Source organism: Mus musculus, chromosome 4 (assembly GCF_000001635.26).
Source record: "Mus musculus strain C57BL/6J chromosome 4, GRCm38.p6 C57BL/6J".
Classification (NCBI taxonomy): Eukaryota; Metazoa; Chordata; class Mammalia; order Rodentia; family Muridae; genus Mus; species Mus musculus.
The window spans coordinates 146138397-146160233 of record NC_000070.6 but is presented as its reverse complement, the minus strand read 5'-3'; the positions used below and the strand labels follow the sequence as shown (position 1 = coordinate 146160233).

General features: G+C 42.7%; 1 protein-coding gene and 1 pseudogene across 2 annotated transcripts in view; both read right to left on the bottom strand.

Annotated features, from left to right (window-relative positions):
• Nucleotides 1-3407, bottom strand: part of Zfp600 (zinc finger protein 600) — a 41930-nt gene extending 38523 nt beyond the window's left edge. Inside the window, exons 1-2 of one of the 2 annotated variants that reach the window (NM_001177546.2) lie at nt 3257-3407; nt 1783-1876 (exon numbers count right to left, since the gene is read on the bottom strand). The gene's annotated coding sequence lies outside the window, so the exon portion shown is untranslated. Of the gene's footprint in view, nt 1-1782; nt 1877-2486; nt 2545-3256 lie in introns of those variants that run through there. The other variant, NM_001177545.2, reaches the window with a different exon arrangement.
• Nucleotides 1-21837, bottom strand: part of Vmn2r-ps17 (vomeronasal 2, receptor, pseudogene 17) — a 140140-nt pseudogene that overhangs the window by 104593 nt on the left and 13710 nt on the right.

The window sequence follows — 21837 nt, the reverse complement described above, 5'->3', positions numbered from 1 at the left end:
GGAGGCCAGCAAGGAAACTTTCAGGTTCTGCAAATACTAGGCACTAGTCTTCCTCCAGGACATCCTGACCACAAGGCAGCCAAGGTACAAGGAGAATGCTGAAAAGGCAGAACTTCCTGTCATTTCTGCCTGGGTCCTCAGAGCCCCTCCTTCTGGACCCGCCCAATATTCAGCAGCTTCCTGCAATTCTTCTAAGCCCACCTACTTCAGGACCTTTTAATTAATTAGCTTCCCAGCTCTTCACAGCAATTTTTATTGTTTTGGATTTTTAATTGCTTGCTTACTTAATTCATTGATTCATTGGTTGATTCTTCGTTTTAATTTTGTCTTTTTCTTAAACTTATTTAATCATGCATGAAGCCCACCCTCCCCAACTCTGTTGGGGAACCACTCCTCCAACTCTGTTGCAGTTTCACACAACTTCTCTGGAATTTCTCTGCACAGCTTCCCCACAATGTTGCTGCCAGACTAGACCAGAGCTGGATGTACTAGGACACTGCACGTGGGTTCTGAGAGTTTTACAGAATCAGACTGAAGAGAGAACATGCTAGGAACAGGTAAAGACAGAATGAGCAGGAGAAAGAGAAGGAGCCAGAAGATGAGAAAAGATTTCTACAGTTAATTTAAGGCCAAGTGGAAAAATTCAGTGTCTGAGAGAAGAACTCAGCTCAGAGAGGAGTTTGAGCTGGAAAAACTGAATTGAATCAGCCAGGTAAGCATTGAGAAGGAATAAGAAGGTGGGGGGAGGGGGGGCTTATTCAGCAGCAAATTTCAGAGGCTGAAAACACAACAGGCCTAGATAATACTGTATGGAGAGTAGAAGCTTACATGACTAGGCCTAGGTTAATAGATGTAGGCAGGAATCCTCCCAAATTATGCTGACAATAGGAGAATGAAACTTACTTATACAGCCCTGTGGCAAAAAGTAGACACTGCTCAGTATGAAAGCTCTCAAGGATAGAAGAGAAGAAACATACCTCAGAAATAAGGCAAACAGATTCAAAACTAAAGCAACCAGTACAGAGAAGGTCAAAAATAATTATTCTACTCTAATGGGGATTAATGCAACACAGAACATCAATTAAGAACACAGGTCAAGGACAGGAAAACATTTAGAGTGGATAGAATAGGTGATTCAGAAAGCAAATAGACCTTCTGGAGAAAGCCACCTCATATCAGACCATTCACTCTCAACAGACATCTTAGACACCCCGGTGGGAACTTCCATAGTGAAAAAAATTGCTAGGCAAATTGGGGCAGGAAGCAGAGTTATCAATGTCTATACTCAGGTTTGCAACCTGCTTGCTCCAATCTGAATCTGCCAAAATGGAAATTTTTATGATACTGGCAAGAATATCTGTGGGTAACAGGTTTTCTCTTTCAAGCTCCACAGGAAACAAAAATCCATAGATTACAGTGAAAATCTGCCTAAAAAATACGATAAGTAAGGTCACAGGCCCTAGGAGGGAATCTACTGCTGACATTTGCTTTATGTATAAATTGCCCTTATAACAACCATAGCCTGATGTTGCTTTCAATCTGGATAAAAGAAACTTTGATTTCAATGAGCAACAGCAATTTCCCAGGATCAAAATTAATTAAATATTGACATCAAGTGACAGCTGACAGCACTTCCTTCCATGGTAAATCCATATCATCACTTCTAATATTATTCTTTTCCAGAATCATTAAGGAAATAGAATCTGGGAAAATCAAATTCATGTCCTCTTTCTACTCACAGGTGAGCCCAACTCCACCCATTGTTCAATACCTCTAACATACCTGGATCCTTTGTGAGAGTCTCCTTGACCTTTAACCTTCTAGTGCTCTTAGTGTTGATTTACAGTTATGGAGAGTTGACTGAGCATAGGGAGACCTGAAAATGGGTAAATATTGTTTAGAATGAACATGAAACCGTTCATGGAACAAAAATGAAAGATGTCAATACCCGAGAAAAGGATAAACATGAAGAGAAGTTATCAAGAGAATGCCTATTTTTCTGAGTATTTCAGTTTACCCTAAAGATGTGAGAGTCAGTCACACAGTTAACACACATAGAGTCTTTTTCCAAGCAATACAGAAGAGGAGGACAGAAGACTGGAAGAAAATTATTCTGATCCAGAATCCAGACAGTAATTCAGTAAGTAAGTGTTCAAAATTATTCAAAAGATGCTGTCTAATTTTGTCTTAATCCATAGTAAAAGCTGGTAGTGCACTCCTTTAATCCCAGCACTTGGGAGGCAGAGGTAGGCGGATTTCTGAATTCGAGGCCAGCCTGGTGAGTTCCAGGACAACCAGGGCTAAACAGAGAAACCCTGTCTCAAAAAAAAAAAAAACAAAAACCAAACACAAACAAACAAAAAAAAATCCATAGAAAAATTTCCACTTATTAAAATATCTACTCCTGAAATCATCACAGCACAGCATGGTGGGCTGAACCTTGGAAAAATTCAAAGAAATTCAGGAAGAATGGCTACCAGTGGTACCTGTTAACATATCAATGAAGTCATGGTTGGATAGGTACTTTCTTGGCTGCTGGTGATCTCTTGACCTGCCCCTCTATCCTCCATCACATCCTCAATTCCCCTCCCACCACATGATGGCCCGGTTCAGTCTGGACCCAACCAGATATCTCTTCATTCCTTCAACCTCAGAGTAAAATGCCAAAAATTAACCTCACCACCAGCACAAGAACCAGGTATCTTCTTGAAGTGCTGCAGGTTGCATGTCTTAGGAAAATAATAAAGCCTCATAGGAAACTACAATGGCCTATAAAATGCCTGTAGCATGTGACCAAAGTCTATCTCTTGGTCAGGATGTATTATTTGATAAAGCTGGTCCACATGGAGAAATTGGTTTTTCTCTGGGGACACTCAGGGTTAACAGAACCTACTATATATCTTCAAGTCTGATCATCTGTCTCACACACATTCTCTATGAATGATTATTATTCACCTGACTGCATTTTCTTTTCAGGGTCCCCTTCCCCTTCCCCTTCCCCTTCTCCTTTCCCTTCCGGTATTCCAGAAAGGGCCAAGGGTCCAGAGAGGGCCAAGGATCTACTGGGTTGTTTTAGAAAAATATTCTGGCAACCATAAAATCAATTAAAACATAAACTCAATTCACAGGAACTCAAACTTCCTGATAATGGTAAGATATCCATAACAGAATTGTAAGAGTAGCAACAGAAAACGCACCCCTGCTCCACATGCCTGCCCTGCTCCTACCCGTTTCTCAGCCCAACAACTCCTCTGACCTGGAAGGCGACAGGACCAGCTGCTGAATGTCCTAGGAGGCCAGCACAGCAACTGCAGCTTAAGGAAGTTTTCAGGTTCCGCAAATACTAGGCACTAGTCTCCTTCCATGGCTTCCTGACCACGAGGCAGCCGAGATACATCGAAAATGATGGGATGGCGGAACTTCCAGTCACTTCCTCTTGGTTCCTCAGAGCCACTCCTTCTGGACCCGCCCAATACTCACCAGCTTCCTGCCATTCATCTAAGCCCCCCTACTTCAGGACTTTTTACTTAATTAGCTTCCCAGTTCTTCAGAGCAATTTTTGTTGGTTTGGATTTTTGCTTCCTTGCTTGCTTGCATATTTAATTTATTGATTGATTTTTTGATTGACTGATTGATTCTTTGGTTTTTTTTTTGTTTGTTTATTTATTTATTTATTTATTTATTTATTTATTTATTTATTTATTATATGTAAGTACACTGTAGCTGTCTTCAGACACTCCAGAAGAGGGAGTCAGATCTTGTTACAGATGGTTGTGAGCCACCATGTGGTTGCTGGGATTTGAACTCCAGACCTTCGGAAGAGCAGTCGGGTGCTCTTACCCACTGAGCCATCTCACCAGCCCTGATTCTTTGTTTTTATTTTGTCTTTTTCTTAAACTTATCTAATGAAGCAGGAGGCCCACCCTCCCCATCAGGAACCACTCCTCCAACTCTGTTGTGGAAACACAACTTCTCAGGACCTACTCTGCTCAGCTTCCTACAAGGTTGCTGCCAGACTAGACCAGAACTGAATGTAGTAGGACACTGCACCTAGGTTCTGAATCCTTTAGATACAATGGATCCTGCCTAACTTCTCACATTGGGAGTCTAGACTCCTGGGCTAAAAATGCACACAATTAAGCAATCCCTCTGAATTCTGGTGCTCAATACCCAAAACAAAGTAAAACTAAGATAAAATGTCTTTGGCTCAAACTATCAACTATGTATGTATCTTATAAAGAGAGCAATTTACATGATATCCTAGGTAAAGAATAGAAAATCCAGAGTCATGATAAAAGAGATCAAAGTGTGTAAGCCACATATGTCAATTGATAGAGGACAGGAACAAAATGATTCGTGGGCAAGAGAATAATAGCAAAAGCCTGAAGGAAAGGAGGACAACATAGGATATAAAAATTTTGTTCAATATGTGCTTAGAAATAAACAAGGAAAAGAGCCTGAAAAGAAAATGCAGTAAGGCGAATAATAATAACTCATAGAGAACGTGTGAGACACAGATTATTAGACTTGGACAAAAGGTAGAGGAGCTGGATACCTTAGTCAAAGAAAATGATGAATTAAAGTGATGTTAGGTTTAGGCACAATATTATTTACTGCTTGGAGGGTGAGGCAATTAAGAAAAATTCCTTTGAAAAAGTGTCTAGATTTTTGGCAAAAGAAAGAAAGAATAAAGAAAGGAAAGAAGGAAGGAAGGAAGGAAAGAAGGAAGGAAGGAAGGAAGGAAGGAAGGAAGGAAGGAAGGAAGGAAGGAAGGAAGGAAGAAAACAGAGACCTACAATACATACTGCACTGTTTAGCCATTTGTTCATAGAAGATTCCCTGATTGTGCTCTATAATACTCTATGTACATCCATGCATATCTTCATAAGCTGGGGAAAGGAGACTCGAGAATTACCCAAGTCACCTTAGAGAATATGGCATGAAGTCAACTCTTTTAATGAAAGTAATGAGTTCCAGGATTCTCTTGTGACCTCTGAGGTTCAAATCCTGTTGTGATGACGGTGAGAGTTAAAATGGATTCTAGGCCAGCATGGAAGTGAGAGCTCAGAAGCACAAGCCCAGACCTGATGGTCTTTCTTTACAGAACAGGGTTCTGAGCCCACGGACACCTTTAAGAATGCAGGGCTACTTGTTACCCATTGTGGTGAGTTTTATATTTTCCCATATTGTGTTTATGCAAAAAAAAAAGATAGGAAAATTAGGTCACAAGTTAATTGATTGTGCATATGTGAACATATTAAACTTAGTTAATTTAACTAAGTGTGAGTCCAAAGTTGAATTCTCTACTTTCTCTTATCTGAGCCTTCCATCCTGCGTGTCTATTCAGTTAATTTAAATCTGTAACATGCTGAATACTGCCTTGTGCATCTCTCTCTACATGTGTGTCTGCCTTCTGTCTCCCTGTTTGTGTCTATCTGTGTACTCTGTATGTATGTCTGTTGGCTTTTGTATCTCCATTGCTGGTCTTAAGAAAGACCTTTGCAATATTTTTGGGAACACCAAGAAAACCCCATTACATGGAGAAGGAATGGTATAGTATACAGAAATCTTTAACAGAGTTTTAAAAAGGATGAGGTAACTGGCTCCAAGTGATCAAGACAACAAGCATTTACAGACATCACTGTTTATCAGTCAGTACACATAATAGTATATTCATTTTAGAAGGTTGCACTGAGCCTCTGCATTTCATGCTTTCAACAAATGACACTCAGGCAGTTCTGGACATGACTTGAAAAAGTACATAAATTACCATTGTATCAATAAATTATTATTGTACCAATGCATCACGTTAGGTTTTAAAAGTTGATCACAAGAGAAATACAAGGAAAAAATAATGTTTGTTTTTACATTGTTCTTTGAAAAAGAAAGCTAAACCATAAATTTGAATACACAGTAGGACTGCAGTTTTAAATTTTAAATTTCTTCAAGTTGCATTAACTCTGGTTGTAAGGTCCAAGAAAAGTCACCATCTATTAGAAGGTAAGAACTTTTGTATACTGCATTGCCACACTTGTGGTTCTGCCAATGCATAGGAAAGCCCCATGGTACAAAACTCCATGGAGTTCGGCTGGCTGTATTCTTAGTAAGATGTTTGGATTTTTTTTTTTTAAAGAACCAGCTTATAAGTGTATGAAGGTGATTATAATTAAGTCTCTGAATTCTGAAAGAGATGGAGTTCCAGTTGATCTTGTCTTTTCCACTGTGTTTTATCAACTGAGTTGTTCTACAAAGTGGTTTCATAAAAATAAACGAACACTGCAGGGCACCGACAACAAAAGGTGTTGCTTTTTACAAACTGACAATAAGTCTTCATTGCTAACGAGCAGACTTGCACAACTCACTGTGTATAAAGAGGTCAAGCTGGTGCCTCCAAGAACATTGGCTCTTACGTTCCACAGTCCTCGTTATGGGAAGGGCTTTGCAAGCTACAAAAAGTGAAATACATACACAGAACCAACCAAAAAGACATTGATCTAAAATTTGTCCTTCCTCCAAAATATGCTAGGTCAATGATGTCATGAATTTATTGTGAATAACCAATCAATATCTAATTTGACTTAAATACCCAAAGCACCCTTGTGAAAAGTTTTACATATATATGTGTGTGTATGTGTGTTTGTGCATATATATGTGTGTGCATATATATATATACATATATATATATATGTATATATATATGCATATTGCATATGGATGTGAGTGTAGTGGGAGTACTTGTGGACACACCAGTGTTATAAATAATGAGAAGGAGGTTTTTATATAGTTTAAACCATAAGCCTTTCACTGAAGCAGTCTACCACCGATCATTTAAATTTCAGACTATTCAAGCCTATGACCTCATGTGTAGCTTGCTCTTTACCTCTCTGCCCCTGTTCCCATTTATCTGTTCTCTTCTCTTTCTCCCACTTAATCTCTTCCACCTGCTTTCTCTTCCCTACATCACTTTTTCCATCCAGAAATTCCACCCTCCAATTCTTATCCCAGGAATTGGATGTTAGGTTTTTTTCTTTCAAGCAATCAGGTGTGAGACATCTCCAGAATTCTGTGGATTACCTCTAGGCATAGAGAGCTGCCTGCCATTCAAATATCTCAGCAGGTGTGGAGACAAGTATTTATAAATGTAAGGCTGGTGATATGCCATAGAAATGACAATATCAAGATCCTGCTAGAACTTAGTTCTCTACTAATATAGCAATAAAAAGTTAAAAATACACAGACACACCTGCATAAAAGTTTAGAAAATTAACTTCAGCCCACGTGGAGAGTTCAGAAAGGCCAAAAGAGGAAATTGGGGCCCACAGGGTGGAAAGTCACTTTGACTTAGAATAGTCTGACCTCAAATGAAGAATAATACACCTGTCCCAATGTTCTGATTGCTGGGATTATGTCAGCAGCACTTGCATGTTTGATGTCTATAGAGTCAAGCAACGTAATCACACTTTGTATATCTGAACAACATAATTTATATTCTTTAAAAATATTTGACTGTCTTTCTATTTACACTAACACAACATTAAAATGTTAAGAACTAGAAACATCCATAAAATATATTTTTTTCTGTAGAGAGCAAAAGGACCTTGTGGTCAAAAATAACCTCTAAGGTAACCAGGAATATAAAACCACAGAGTTTCTGTTCAGTGGAAGAGAAGTATACTTTTTTCTGACCAGAAGTGAGGGGATGGATGTAGTAAGTGGTATGGTGAGCTGTGCTAGATGTAGTGCCACAAAACACCTGAAAGTCCCAGACTATAAAATTTTCCAGTGCTGGGCAGTGGTGAAGTTCGCCTTTAATCCTAGCACTTGGGAGGCAGAGGCAGGCAGATTTCTGAGTTTGAGGCTGGCCTGGTCTACAAAGTGAGTTCCTGGACGGCCAGGCTACACAGAGAAACCCTGTCTCGAAAAACAAACAAACAAAACAAAAAAAAAATTCCCAATCTTCCCTTGAAAATTGTTTCTCAGGCAATACAAACCAGCCTTGCAAGAGATGTGACATGTATCTTATAGCTTGGTGTCCTCTACACTGTATGCTTGATCCTCCTCTAGGCCCTTTAGTTTTAGAATCCAACTTTAAGAAAGACTCACATAGACTTTGCAAAAGCCTTTTGAGGTAGTCACACTTTCATCTTCACTGTGCACAGAGGATTGAGACAATTATTACCAAGAACTAACTTTCCAAAATTATACTGTGCTTAATTATATCTAAAATAAACCACCCTGGGGTCAGAATCTAAAGTTACACTCAACATTGTCTACAGGGAGAATGGTTAGCATACTTACAGGTTTTAACTACTCAGAAATCCCTGAGTTTGCTCAAGCTCAGAACATAAAATACCAGCAATCTCCAACCGCAGATATTTCCAATCCTGAAAATCCATCACCTACAACTAAACCCTATACAAAGCCTGCCTCCCACTCATTTCTCTTCTGCTTATCACCTGAGCAGGGGCAGGCTCCATCCAGTGTTCTTCCCAGTCATTATCTTGTGTATGGTTAATTGTCCCATGGGGCTTTGTAGTTTATCTTGACTTCTGAGTACCAGGAGACTTTTTACTTCAGATGTTAACACAGGCACTGGGAAAGATTTTCTCTGAGTGCTGTAGGAATTTCATTGGCTATAACCCACAACACACCCACAACCAGTGCTGAAATAATTACAGAGAGGTATTGAACTAGATTTCTTTTTTGTCTCATAGATGGTTACGCTACCAGAACTAGTGTTTGCAGAGACGCCCACATTTATATCATCTAACCAGTAAACATCAATCATAGTCTTTCATTCTGATTAATGAACTCAGAGCTGAGCCAAAAAATTTCTTCCCCTTTGAAATTTTAGCTTTTTGATATCTTCACTTATAATGACCCATAGAAGATATGCTTTATCAACATCCAGCAAAATGCTTCACACAAAATTGCCCAAATATAGACCAGAAATTTGAGACTAGAATTTGTGATGTACAAATACTAATGCCTGCACCAGTTCTTTTGAAATATATTATAACGTTTACTTTAGCTTTTTGGGGGCAGATTTGTCAATTAGTGAGTCTATGGATTTTGTTTTTTGTTTGCTTGTTTGTTTTCCTACTGAGAGACAGAAAGGGGTTAGATCCAGAAGGGAGAAAAAGTGGACAGGAACTGAGAAGAATAGAGGGAATGGAAACTCCTCAAGATATATTGGATGAGAAAAAAAATCTTCATCATTTTGGATAGATTCTTTGTGATGTTTTTTGGATTCAGTATTTGAGTATTTTATTGAGTATTTTGCATCAATGTACATAAAGGTTCTGAAAGTGTCCACAATGACATGAGCATACTTTAGACTCTCAAACTAGGATCATGAGTATTACTAATGTGCAAAACATGATTTTGCAACAGTACTTTGTGAGTCACAAGGGTTACAAATATTATATTTTGCACATGAGGAGCATTCCACCTCTGTTAAGGAGTCTGTTTATTGTCGTTTTTGTTATTGAAACTCATTTTATCAATGCTGCATATTAATGGAAGTTTGCACAACACATCTGTGCTTCCTTTAGGTCGATATTTCCAAGGAAAAGAGAATGTGTTAATCTGTATCTGCCTTTGCATTTCCCTCAGACAAATGTCCTACAAGATTAGACTGTGACACAATATGGAAAAAAAAAAAAAACAGGTCTCTAGAGTCTACAAAAAGAAAAGAATTCACCCCGAAGCCCAACCCTATAAAAGTAATCAATCCAGTAAAGCCTTTTCATGTCACTATCACAAAAATGTCATAAAAGAGTTTATATGGAAGAGAAATCCTACAAATACAAGCAATGTGCATCAGGTGCATCTGTGGACAGCTAGAAGTGTCTTTACAGCCATCTTCTAGACCCAGTGAGGACACTGTTCATTTGTAGGCAACAGCACTGCCCCTGCATCTGTTGCCGTGGCACCTACCAGACATATTCTGAATGGTGTATTTACATCAAAGCCTGCATATATCTCAGTGTAAAATTAATGGAGAGTGTAACTTTATTCAGTAAATGTTAATATTTACAGTCATATGATGGTGCTTTATAACCTACATGTTCTAATTCAATCAAATCTGCAATGGTTCCTCATATGACTAATATCTAAAATGCTCTCTTGGGATGCCTATTCAGTCCCCTGGAGAAAGGGAAATGAAATAGCAAAAAGAGAACCAGGGGAGTTAAGAAAGATGGGAGAACCGGGTGTAGTGGACACGCCTTTAATCCCAGCACTCCGGAGGCAGAGGCAGGCGGATTTCTGAGTTTGAGGCCAGCCTGGTCTACAGAGTGAGTTCCAGGACAGCCAGGCCTATACAGAGAAACCTTGTCTTGAAAAACCAAAAACCAAAAAAAGAAAAAAAGGAAAAAAAAAAAGAAAAAAAGAAATAAAAATATGAGGGGAAAAATGTCTCACATGCTCTCCCAATCTTATATCCATCCATGTAGGATGCACTCTCCTTGCAGAGCCATGGCTGAGATACAGCTTCCTGGGACTCCATCCAGTCAGATGAGCTCATGTTTCCTTCCCACCCTCAGTGTGGCAAAGGGGTACAGGTTCCACACTGAGCACCTCCTGGCCTCATCTCTTTCCTGTTTTGAGTCTGGCCCAAGTAGGTCTCACAGGGAGTCCAACCTGTGCAAGAAAGCAGATTCAGTGTCCTCTCTAACCTCTGGGCTAATTGTCGCCTTTTATTGTGTCTACACAGCCTCCTTCCTCTGTGGTAGCTAGCAGGTAGCCATAGGCTCCTGGTCCAATTGCTCATGCAATGGCTGACACCACAGATCGCCTGCAAGGGCATCCACTGTGTGATTGATGGGGTTGCTCTTATTCTCCGTCTCAGAGAGCACCTCTGAATGATAAGTTGGCAACATCATTCTCTTTTTCTACTTCCTTATGTCTGACTCATTTGCTTCTTGTCAGTCATCCATCTCTATTGATTTAAAAGGAGGACAGAGAAACATGAGGAAGAGGAGGAGGTAGAGAAGGGGGAGGAGCAAGAGGTGGAGGAGGAGGCTGTAACCCAGGAGCAGGGACTCTGAGTACCACCTTCTCATTTTTCAGAGAGGGAGTTAGAGTAGCTGTCACCAGCATTTCCAGTCTGGGGACACTAAGGTGGAGAGCACCTCTGCAAGCAGGTCAGATTTGCAAATGGAACCAGACCTCTTGCTCTGGGACCAAAGTGACTGTAGGCGGTCATCAAGGTGTGGGAGGTGGAGGTGTGGGTGGTAAAGACATGGGAGATATAGGAGTGGAAGTTGTGGGAGGTTTTGGTGTGGGAGGTGTAGGTATGGGAGCTGTGGGAAGTGACTTCTGCAGTAGCTAAAATTGCATCTTAAAGGGCAGCTGTCTACTCTGTCATGTCATACTGTCTTGTCTGATTCAAGGATAGTGGCATTTGTTGCTCCAGAAGGGAGCATCAGAGAAGTTCAGAGATGGAGGTTCCAGTCAGTCATACCAGCTCCCTACATGGGAGACAGAGACAAGAACACCCGCCCTCCAGGAGTTCACACAATAACACATGTGTTAGTCAGGGTTCTTTAGGAGAGGATCTGAGACAGAATACATATGATAAGGAAGACATGTTGAATTGACTTCCATGATATGGACCCAGTGGTTCCTCTATCCATGATGCTGGATGCCTTAGCAGTTCCAATCTGGTGTTGAAGGCCTTGGGCATTCCTGGAGAGTCTCTGGGCTTCAGCCCATATTGAAAGGCTGAAAAACTGGGCTTCTCAAAGAAATGAGACAGGCACAATTACCAGCAAGGAATGAAGGTAGGCAAACAAATAGCAGGGTATTTTCCTTGAACTTCTGTCTCCTCTGGGAATCTTCATCCACCGTAGAAACACCTCTATAGACCCACACAGAGGCTTGTTTCAGAGTTAATTCCAGATCCAACCAACTAGCCTTCAAGTTGCCCCTGCAAGTCCAGAAGAGAGCCCCAGGCATGTAGCCTTTAGGAATCCTCACTTGCCTGTTGTGCTCACCTCGTCCAGCAAGAAAAAACGCAACACGGTCGGATTCTTCTCAACAGCCTTTTTTATTTCAGGAACACCTCGATGCTACGGGAACTCTGGAAACCCAGGGAGGACTGCTTATATACACCCCAGCACTGGGGAGAGCTACGAGTCCTCCTGGGATTGGTCAGTCTGCCGGCACTTTGATTTGTATGCACCCGCTCGGGAGGGGTTGGCGCCAGATTCGGGCTAGCACCTGCTCAGTAGCAATAGCCTTGTTTACCGCGACGTTGTACCGGAGGCCAGTGCCATCTTTTAGGCGCCTGATAGCCTACACTTTGCCCTGGGGTGGGGTTTTCTATGCTGAAGCTTCTTTTGAGTCATTGTGCTCTGCCAAGTAACCCCCCAGACTCCTTGGTCCACTGAGTCAGACCTGGGTGGGAGGGTGTCTTTGTTCTGTTGGTGGTACTCTCTCTGGGCTGTCTAGACATTGTTCACCTCTCCCCAGGAGTCACCCAGTAGCAGAGATGACTTTATGGCACTGGAGAAGGAAATAAGCCATTCATTTCCTTTGAGCGGCCTTCAATTGTGTTTAGACAAACTTATCTGTGTGTTAAAACTCAGATCCAGGCAAATTTGGATAAATTTGGGGGGGGGGATTTTTTTTTTTTTTTTTTTTTTTTTTTTTTTACCAAGCAGAGTAGTGAAAGTTGGGAGTCTGGAAGCTTCCCTGAGAGGCAAGTCTCCTTCCCACCACTTCCTGCCATGAACTTGCCTCCTCTGCCTATGAATGGATTCCATCATAATGTAAACATCTTGTTGAAATTAACCTTATTTTTAAAGGAGAGCAAGATCATTGTAAAGGTGGGTCATGAAAAGTTACATCAACCTGTCCAAGACTGGTGATGTGTTTGTCTGGCACAGACCATGCCCCATGTGTCTGGACTCCAGACTGGGCTTATGCTAAGCTTAGTCCCTATAAAGTCTCCAAATCCTCTCATGATCTATGCAGGCTTTTTTTTTAAAAAGATTTATTTATTTATTACATGTAAGTACACTGTAGCTGTCTTCAAACACTCCAGAAGAGGGTGTCAGATTTCGTTATGGATAGTTGTGAGTCACCATGTAGTTGCTGGGATTTGAACTCAGGACCTTCGGAAGAGCAGTCAGTGCTCTTAACCGCTGAGCCATCTCACCAGCCCCTATGCAGGCTCTTTAGGTGAGCCTTAGACTTCTATGAGCTTCTCATGTTAATACTTAGATCATTTAGGCCTGGGCCTAGAGATAATGAATAATGCCCATGTCTGGCATTACTCCCAATACACGGGGTGACCAACCCCATGGCCATTATCTGAAATACACTCACTTGAGCACTTGAGATTTCCCACCTCTGTGTGTAGCATGTGCACACCTGCAGCTATGTGTGGCTGAGGGAGGCCAGATGCTGATGTCAGATGCCTTTCCCTATCACTCTCCTCCTTATGTGACAGGGTCCTTCTCTGAATCTGGAAACAATTCAGTTAGTTGGTCAATAAGCTCCATGGATTCCCAGTGTACTGGGGGGGGGCAGGTGCACCCCACCATACACAGCTATTTTCCTCAGATCCTTGTGCTTGTGAAAGATCCTGATAGAGAGTGAAATATTATTTAAGCCCCTAGACCTGTGTTCAAAATAAGCCTCACTAATGGCAGGGAGTAGAACTTGCCCCATTGTTCCAGGATTCCAGGCGTTTGCAGGTTTGCCTTTCTAATAAACCTCTTGCAGTTTGCATCAAGACCATTTCTCGTGAATGATTTGGGGTGTCGCCTATCCTGAGTAAGAACGTGGGGGGGGGGTCCTCACGTTGTGGGTCTTTCATTTGGTGCATGGGCTGGGAAACATGACCATCCCTCACACCAGAGAATCGACTTGGAGATATGGGGATCCCCTCTGGAATGTGTTCGTGCTGGTCGGTGTCTCTGTTCTGAGTGTTTGTTTTCTGTTTTCTGTGCTTTTTGTGTTGGTTTGTTTGTGTATCGTCCTTTGTTTCTGAATCACGGCACTGCCTGACTTTATACTAATCAGCCTGATTTTGGATCCACCTGAGTTTGGTTTTTAAAATTGCCCTGGGGGATGCCCCATATGTAAAGACCTTTGTCCCATCTGTAGGGACCTTCGTCCCATCTGTTGGTCGGTAGTGAAATTGTTACCTCTGTGGGGAGCCGCCCTCACATTCGCCATTGCAAGATGGCGCTGACATCCTGTGTTCTAAGTGGTAAACAAATAATCTGCGCATGTGCCAAGGGTAGTTCTCCACTCCATGTGCTCTGCCTTCCCTGTGACGACAACTTGGCCGATGGGCTGCAGCCAATCAGGGAGTGACACGTCCTAGGCGGAGGATAATTCTCCTTAAAAAGGGACGGGGTTTCGCCATTCTCTCTCTTGCTCTCTTGCTCTTGCTCTTGCGCTCTGGCTCCTAAAGATGTAAGCAATAGAGCTCTTGCTCTCTTGTACTCTTGCTCCTGAAGATGTAAGCAATAAAGCTCTTGCTCTCTTGCTCTCTTGCGCTCTGGCTCCTAAAGATGTAAGCAATAGAGCTCTTGCTCTCTTGCTCTCTGACTCCTGAAGATGTAAGCAATAAAGCTTTGCCGCAGAAGATGCCGGTTTGTTGTGTTCTTCCTGGCCGGTCGCGAGAACGCGTGTAAGAGTTACCCTCTTGTCATGAACCACCCATCTGATTCAGAGACACTCTGGGTCATTTCTCTGGTTTTGGTTGTCCCAGTGGAAGTGGACAAAGATGTCTTTGTGTTTGTAGATGATGGTGTTTTCTGAAATGCCTGCTTTCTGTTTGCAGCTGTCCTCTCGGGCCTTAAGGACCGGAGGACTGTGGTCTGCAGACTTGCTAGGAGGACCACAGGCTGCCACCCTGGGGGATGCCCTGGGAAGTGGGAAGAGCCAGGGCTGTCTGGTAGTTTCCGGAGATCGGTCAGAGGGACCGAGTTCTGTTGTTGAAGCTGGCCTGCTTGTGGAGGACACAAAAGAGTCGCGTGTATCTAGATCTGTTGGTTTCTTTTTTGTGGGTTTTTTTTTTGTATGTGTGTGTGTGGGGGTTTTTTTGAGACGGGGTTTCTCTCTTTTTTTTTTTTTTTTTTTTTTTTTGGTTTTTCGAGACAGGGTTTCTCTATATAGCCCTGGCTGTCCTGGAACTCACTTTGTAGACCAGGCTGGCCTCGAACTCAGAAATCCGCCTGCCTCTGCCTCCCAAGTGCTGGGATTAAAGGCATGCGCCACCACGACTGGCTGTTTTGTGTGTTTTTGTGTATGTGTTTAGACCTATGTGAAAATCTAGAGAAGCGAAGGTAATTCTCATAGGTGCTTTGTACCCTGACTAGAGATGATTTACACATGAGGGAACGGGTTTGAAAAAGCAGTACTCTCCGACTATCTGGGGATAATTTGGTGAAAGAGAAAAAACAGACAGGATCAATTGGTCTTTGGAGCTCTGCACCTGTAGTTAGAAGTCTAGTGTGGCTTGAGAAGCCCTGCTAGGAGCTAATTGTAAATGCTGCTCTGAAAGGAGACCTGAAAGCCCCACACTGCTTCCAAGATAGAGATTCGCTCTACATTAGACACCACCGCACAGAAAACCTTGAGATTCAGTGGAAAGGCCCTCATATTATGCTTCTGCTTTTCCATGTGTGTTAGAAAACTGTGTCTAGTTCTAAGATTAGAACTATTTACTAGAAAGAGTGGGGATTGCAAGATCCTGAGAGACAGTGAAAAATTATTTAAGCCCCTAGAACTGTGTCCAAAATAGGCCTCACTAATGGCAGGGAGTAGAACTTGCCCCATTGTTCCAGGCTGCCAAGTGTTTGCAGTTTTTGCCAGGTGTTTGCGGTTTTTGCCTTTCTAATATACCTCTTGCAGTTTGCATCAAGAACGTTTCTCATGAGTGATTTGGGGTGTCACCTATCCTGAGTCAGAACGTGGGGGAGTCCTGATGTTGTGGGTCTTTCACTTGTACAGCAATGGCATTACCTACTGAGCTATCTCCCTCCTTCCAGTATTAGAGATCTCAGGTGACATTACCAACCATCTCTACATTTGTTTATTCAAAAAGTATTACATGAGCCATGCATAAATACATGGATTTAAAATATCATCATGAGTAACACCTGGCTTAAGTCTTCTTAATGTTTATTATTTTTTATTTATATGTGTCTTAGGGCTGCCAGCCCTCAGGTCTGTGGTGGCTACCTCAGTAACCACCTCATCACTCACTCCCAGCACTGCCTACCATCCATGAAACCCCGGGTACCAAACCACCTCTGCAGAAAGAAAAAGAAGGAAAAGAGCTGGCACCCTTCCCTGCACACCCTACTCCATGCAGTTCCACCAGGCTGAGCAGAATGCTGCCACTACCCCATCCATTCCTACTCCAGGGATCATGTTTCTTCTGACCTCCTGCTTTTTCTAATGTTTTAGTTCTGGTGTGGCAGTATTTGCCTTTAATGGCAGAATTCACTGTGCCATTCTGGCTGGCCTGGAGCTCACGGTCAGATCAGGCTAGCCACAAACCCACAGCCAGTGCTTCTCTGGAGGGAGAGATCATGCTTTGTTCTGCTTTACCTTGGCATTGGAGCAGGCACATTTGTGTTGGCAGCTGCCTGTGTGTGTTGGTCCCCACTGGGCTGCAGGCTCACTACCACACTGGTGACAGAGGCACTGATGAGCAGAGCTCATGTGGTTTGGAGTGCATTTGGAGTTGATGTTTGGGTTCTACCCAAATTATTTATTTATATATATATATGAGTACACTCTTGCTGTCTTCAGACACTCGAGAAGAGGGCATCATATCCCATTACAGATAATGGAATTGACATCAGGACCTCTGGAAGAGCAGTCAGTGCTCTTAACTGCTGAGCTATCTCTCCTGCCCAGTGTCTTTTTTATTTTTACATTTTATACTTAAGGTTATTATTGGTGTGCGTGTGTGCAAGTGCATGGGAGTACGCAACCCAGTGTGCATGTGGAGGTCAAAGGATAGCTTGCTGGGGTTGGTCCCCTCTTTCACTGTGGGTTCCTGAGCTGAGACTCAGGCTGTCAGGCTTGGCAGCAAGTGCTTCTATCTGCTAAACTGTGTTGGCCTGAGAATGTCTCTTCTTTATAAAGTTTTTTTTTTATTATTATTTTAAACTGTGTCTCTGTGTGTTTTTTTATGTGGGGATGTCTTGGGACAGAAAATGCTTCAAACCAAACTTGGGTTCTCTGCAAAAGCAATACTTGAACCTTATGGCTGAGCCATCTCCAGCCCCAAGAGTGGGCCTTTCCAGTTTGGATCTCTGCAGACATCCTTCTGTCAGCTCTCTTTATTTTTTTAATTTTTAAAAAGATTTATTTATTCATTATATGTAAGTACACTGTAGCTGTCTTCAGACACTCGAGAAGAGAGAGTTAGATCTCGTTATGGACGGTTGTGAGCCATCATGTGGTTGCTGGGATTTGAACTCAGTACATTTGGAAGAACAGTCAGTGCTCTTAACCGCTAAGTCTTCTCTCCAGCCCCACTTCTGTCAGGTTTCTGTTGCTGAGAAAAGTGTGTGAGAAAATCACCCTAAATAAGGAAAAGAGCACTGGCATATAGGTTCAGAGTTGTGGTCTGCAGTCCATTGGCACTTGTTTCTGGGTCTTGCTAAGTATATCACTGCCTGGGGCATGTCCTGGAGGCTGTTGACCTTCTAGGGCTGTGGTTTTCAATCTTAATACTGTCACCCTTTAATACAGTTCCTCATGGTTTGGTGCCTTACAGCCCTAAAACTTTAGTTGCTCCCTCATAACTGTAATTTTACTGTTTGTTATGAATCGTACTGTAAATAACTGATACATCAGCAGGATATCTGAAGTGACCCCTCACACACAGGGGTTGGGAAGCAGAGAGGAAACCCTGAGGACACAGAAGGAGTGGGGCAACCATTCTGTTCCAGACCACATGCCCAAATTACCATCTAGTCCCAACTCCTGAAGGTTCTGCCACCTCACAATGGTACCACAGGCTGTTGAGCAAGTTAGAGCGTCCAGGCCTTAAGGGGACACTCGCTCTCCAAATTATACCAACCTGTTTTAGTGTTCAGCTGTGATTTTTTTGGATATATATATTTGTGTTTGTGTCTCTGTGTGTGTGTGTGTGTGTGTGTGTGTGTGTGTGTTGCCTGCATGCATTCTGCACACCATGTGTATGCCTGGTGCCCACGCAGAGGATGAGCCACCATGTGGGTGCTGAGAACTAAACCTAGGTCCTCTGCAAGAACAGCAAATGCTCCTAACCGCTGAGCTGACTCTCCAGCCCCTGCCCTGTTCCAGTGTATTTGGGGAAAGAAAGAGTCAGCTAGAGACTTTACATGTACTCACTTATTTTTGACTAGTCTCACTTCCAAGCCCTTGCTACCCTGGAACTTGTGATCCTCTTGCCTCCTGAGTTTCCAGAAGACTGTGTGCATGTGACACTATGCCTAAATAGGAATTTAGAACATATTCGCTGGTACTTTTCTACCCTTAGCATCTCAACTCGGGCTGCTGATACTCCTTTAGTAGCCAGGGGGTGGGCTAGAGGTTATTTTTTAATCAAAGCATAATTTCAAGCATGCACACACAAGCACCTGCTGCCACCTGGTGGCGCTTTCCCAGGACTTCAGAGCCTTTTGATGGACCAAGATTCAGTCTTGCATTTTATAGGTTCACTTATAGTTGAAATGCATTACAACTGGTCAAAACTTACAGTATGGCCAGCATAGGTGTTCTGATATAGGAAGCATATGTCAATTTCTTTATTTCAGCCAATGGATTTCTACACATAAAAGGTATAAAGCAGCAGAAGAAGGAAGACATGTCGTGAGTGATTGGTGTCAGGGACTCTGTGGCACATAGTGGATCTGAAAATAACCTGGCAGAATCTCTTGGTCATGTGACTTGGGCAGAAGAACAGCCTTCTTTAGCTCACAAAATTAGGATGGGCTGGGATAAACTTTCTTATTTGAAGTTAACCCTGAGGTTCACTGTTCTTACTGATTGTTTTGTTTGTTTGTTTGTTTGTTTGTTTTTTTCTGAGACAAGGTTTTCTTGAGTGAACTTGCTCTGTAGACCAGGCTACAACTATTGGGATTAAGGCATGCCTGGCATTCATAGATTCTAAATTCAAGTTTCTAGTCATTAAGAACTGTAGTCACAAAGATCATTTTTGCCTGAGAGTTGTAGTCTCCCCTCCCCTAGCCTGAAACCTGGTTACTCGGGGTGGAGCTTCCTGCTCATTCGTTCTGCCACGCCCACTGCTGGAACCTGCGGAGCCACACACGTGCACCTTTCTACTGGACCAGAGATTATTCGGCGGGAATCGGGTCCCCTCCCCCTTCCTTCATAACTAGTGTCGCAACAATAAAGTTTGAGCCTTGATCAGAGTAACTGTCTTGGCTACATTCTTTTCTCTCGCCACCTAGCCCCTCTTCTCTTCCAGGTTTCCAAAATACCTTTCCAGGCTAGAACCCAGGTTGAGGTCTGCTGGCCGGACACAACAGAGAGTAACCCCAGAAAACCCACACTCTAACAGGTGTGATCAATAGGTTTGCTGTTAGGAATGTAGCTGGCTTTGATGTTCTGGCATGCAGTGGAGTGAGGCCCTAGGGCTTTGAGATGGCCAATGGGGTCCTTGACTTTCAGCCCATAATCTTCTGGTGGTTGGAGAGAGGATGGTTACAGAAATATCAGTCACTTGTTTCTATAAATGTTTCATAATTGTACTGGCTAGTTTGGTGTCAACTTGACACAGCTGGAGTTATCACAGAGAAAGGAGCTTCAGTTGAGAAAATGTCTCCATGAGATCCAGTTGTGGGGCATTTTCTCAATTAGTGATCAAGGGTTTCAGGCCCCTTGTGGGTGGGATCATCTCTGGGCTGGTAGTCTTGGTTCTATAAGAGAGCAGGCTGAGCAAGCCAGCAAAGAACATCCCTCCATGGCTTCTGCATCGGCTCCTGCTCCCTGACCTGCTTGAGTTCCAGTCCTGACTTCTTTCAGTGATGAACATCAATGTGGGAATTTAAGCTGAATAAACCCTTTCCTCCCCAACTGCTTCTTGGTCATGATGTTTGTACAGGAATAGAAACCCTGACTAAGACAATAATGTAAACTGAATGTGATGAAATATTAAAAATATCATTCATTAATTATTGAAAAGTTCAGCCTCTGGAAATGGTGATCTCTCTCCTTATACTGCCAGCTTAAAGGCACAATTGAGAAACTGTGAATTACAAAATTGGAATCCCAGAGTGGTGGTGAAATGAATCACCATAAAGTTATTTTCTCCTCTGAAATTTCTTAACCATTTTCAGCTGTAGCCTTTCTGTTACAGTGGGCCTTCCCATTCTGTGTTAGGACAGTGCAGGTGCCCCACACTTCACTATGCTTACTATTTTTATATCCCTGTGGTTCTGGAAAAATCAAAGTGACATCATGTTAAACTAAGAGTCTCATGGACTCAAATGTTGGAATAAAATTCAATTTTATTTTATTATGCTTGTAATTTTATTAGTAAAACAAAGCATTGATACAAGGTTGTATCAAATGTTGCTATTAGTTTCAAACCAAATTAATAGTTTGCCTTGTAAAATGAGTGATTGTAGTAGGATTCAGTGGTGTGCAGCTGTGATCCCAGCAGTTTGGGAGGCAGAAGCAGGAAGTTTAAATTTGAAGCCAGACTAGGGTTTTTACCTTAGAGAAAGAGAGAGAGAGGGGCGGGGAGAGGGAGAGGGAGAGGGAGAGGGAGAGGGAGAGGGAGACAGAAAGACAGAGACACACACAGAGAAAGGGATAGAGACAAACAGACAGAGACAGAGAGAACCCTAAAACTAGAGCATGGTGAGATGTGTCTGAGTCTTCATTGTTTGTGAGCAGTTTGCCTCGGGCTAATCCCCTGAGTTGTCACAGCTTCCTTCTTAGTGTGGTTCATATAAAATATACTGGGGTCAAAGTCATAGTCCCAGGCTCCCTGCGAAGGCGAGTCAGCCATCTATCAAACTCATCAACAGAAGTTTCTGAGGGATGGTAGATGACTCTGAGCACTAACTGCACCAGGATGCAATAGTCTCTAATGTCATTAAACACTGACGTCGATACACAGGGGGTCAATCCAGTGCTGCAAGCCCACCACTTATTGGGACCAGGTGACAAATAATAAGTCAATTTGGTCCGGGGGCTCTCATAGGTAACATTACACAAGTGTCGATGACTCAGAGGCACTTTTCCTATGCATGTGCCTCTGCCAGATACTTCAGTGAGGGTGAGTGTGAGGCTACGTCCCCAACTGCAGTGATCATGACTGGTGGTATTATTATAAGTTCCCATTACTGCCATCCCCTCGTAATAGGGAGGTCCAGATGTTAGACACAGCCAGCAAGACTTGGTGGCATTCGGATTGGTACCATTTAACACAGAGAAAGCTCCTTGGAGGAGGCCTAACAGTCTTTGTCGGGTGGGTGATAGTTCAACTTGCTCTGGGGCTATAGAGTCCAGAACAGGACTCGAAACGTTTTTCTGTGGGGAAGACATTTGGTGAGTCTTTTGAGTGTGGGGTAAGGTCGGGGCTGGTCTTGGGAGAAAAGGTCGATTTGGCTCAGGGAGCACCTTATTAGGGCCTACTGGCAGGGCTGGAGGACTTTCAATGTTTAGACAGACATGGAGCAATGAACCAGGTCTACTACCATAATTGTAGAACACAACTCCCCAGGTCATGCCTCCAATCCACTGGGCAAGAGCATATTTCTTTCCCATGTTTGTGAACTGCAGTTTCACACGGTCTAAATCTGTAGGATTACATTCCTGATTTCTGTATAGCCTCATTAC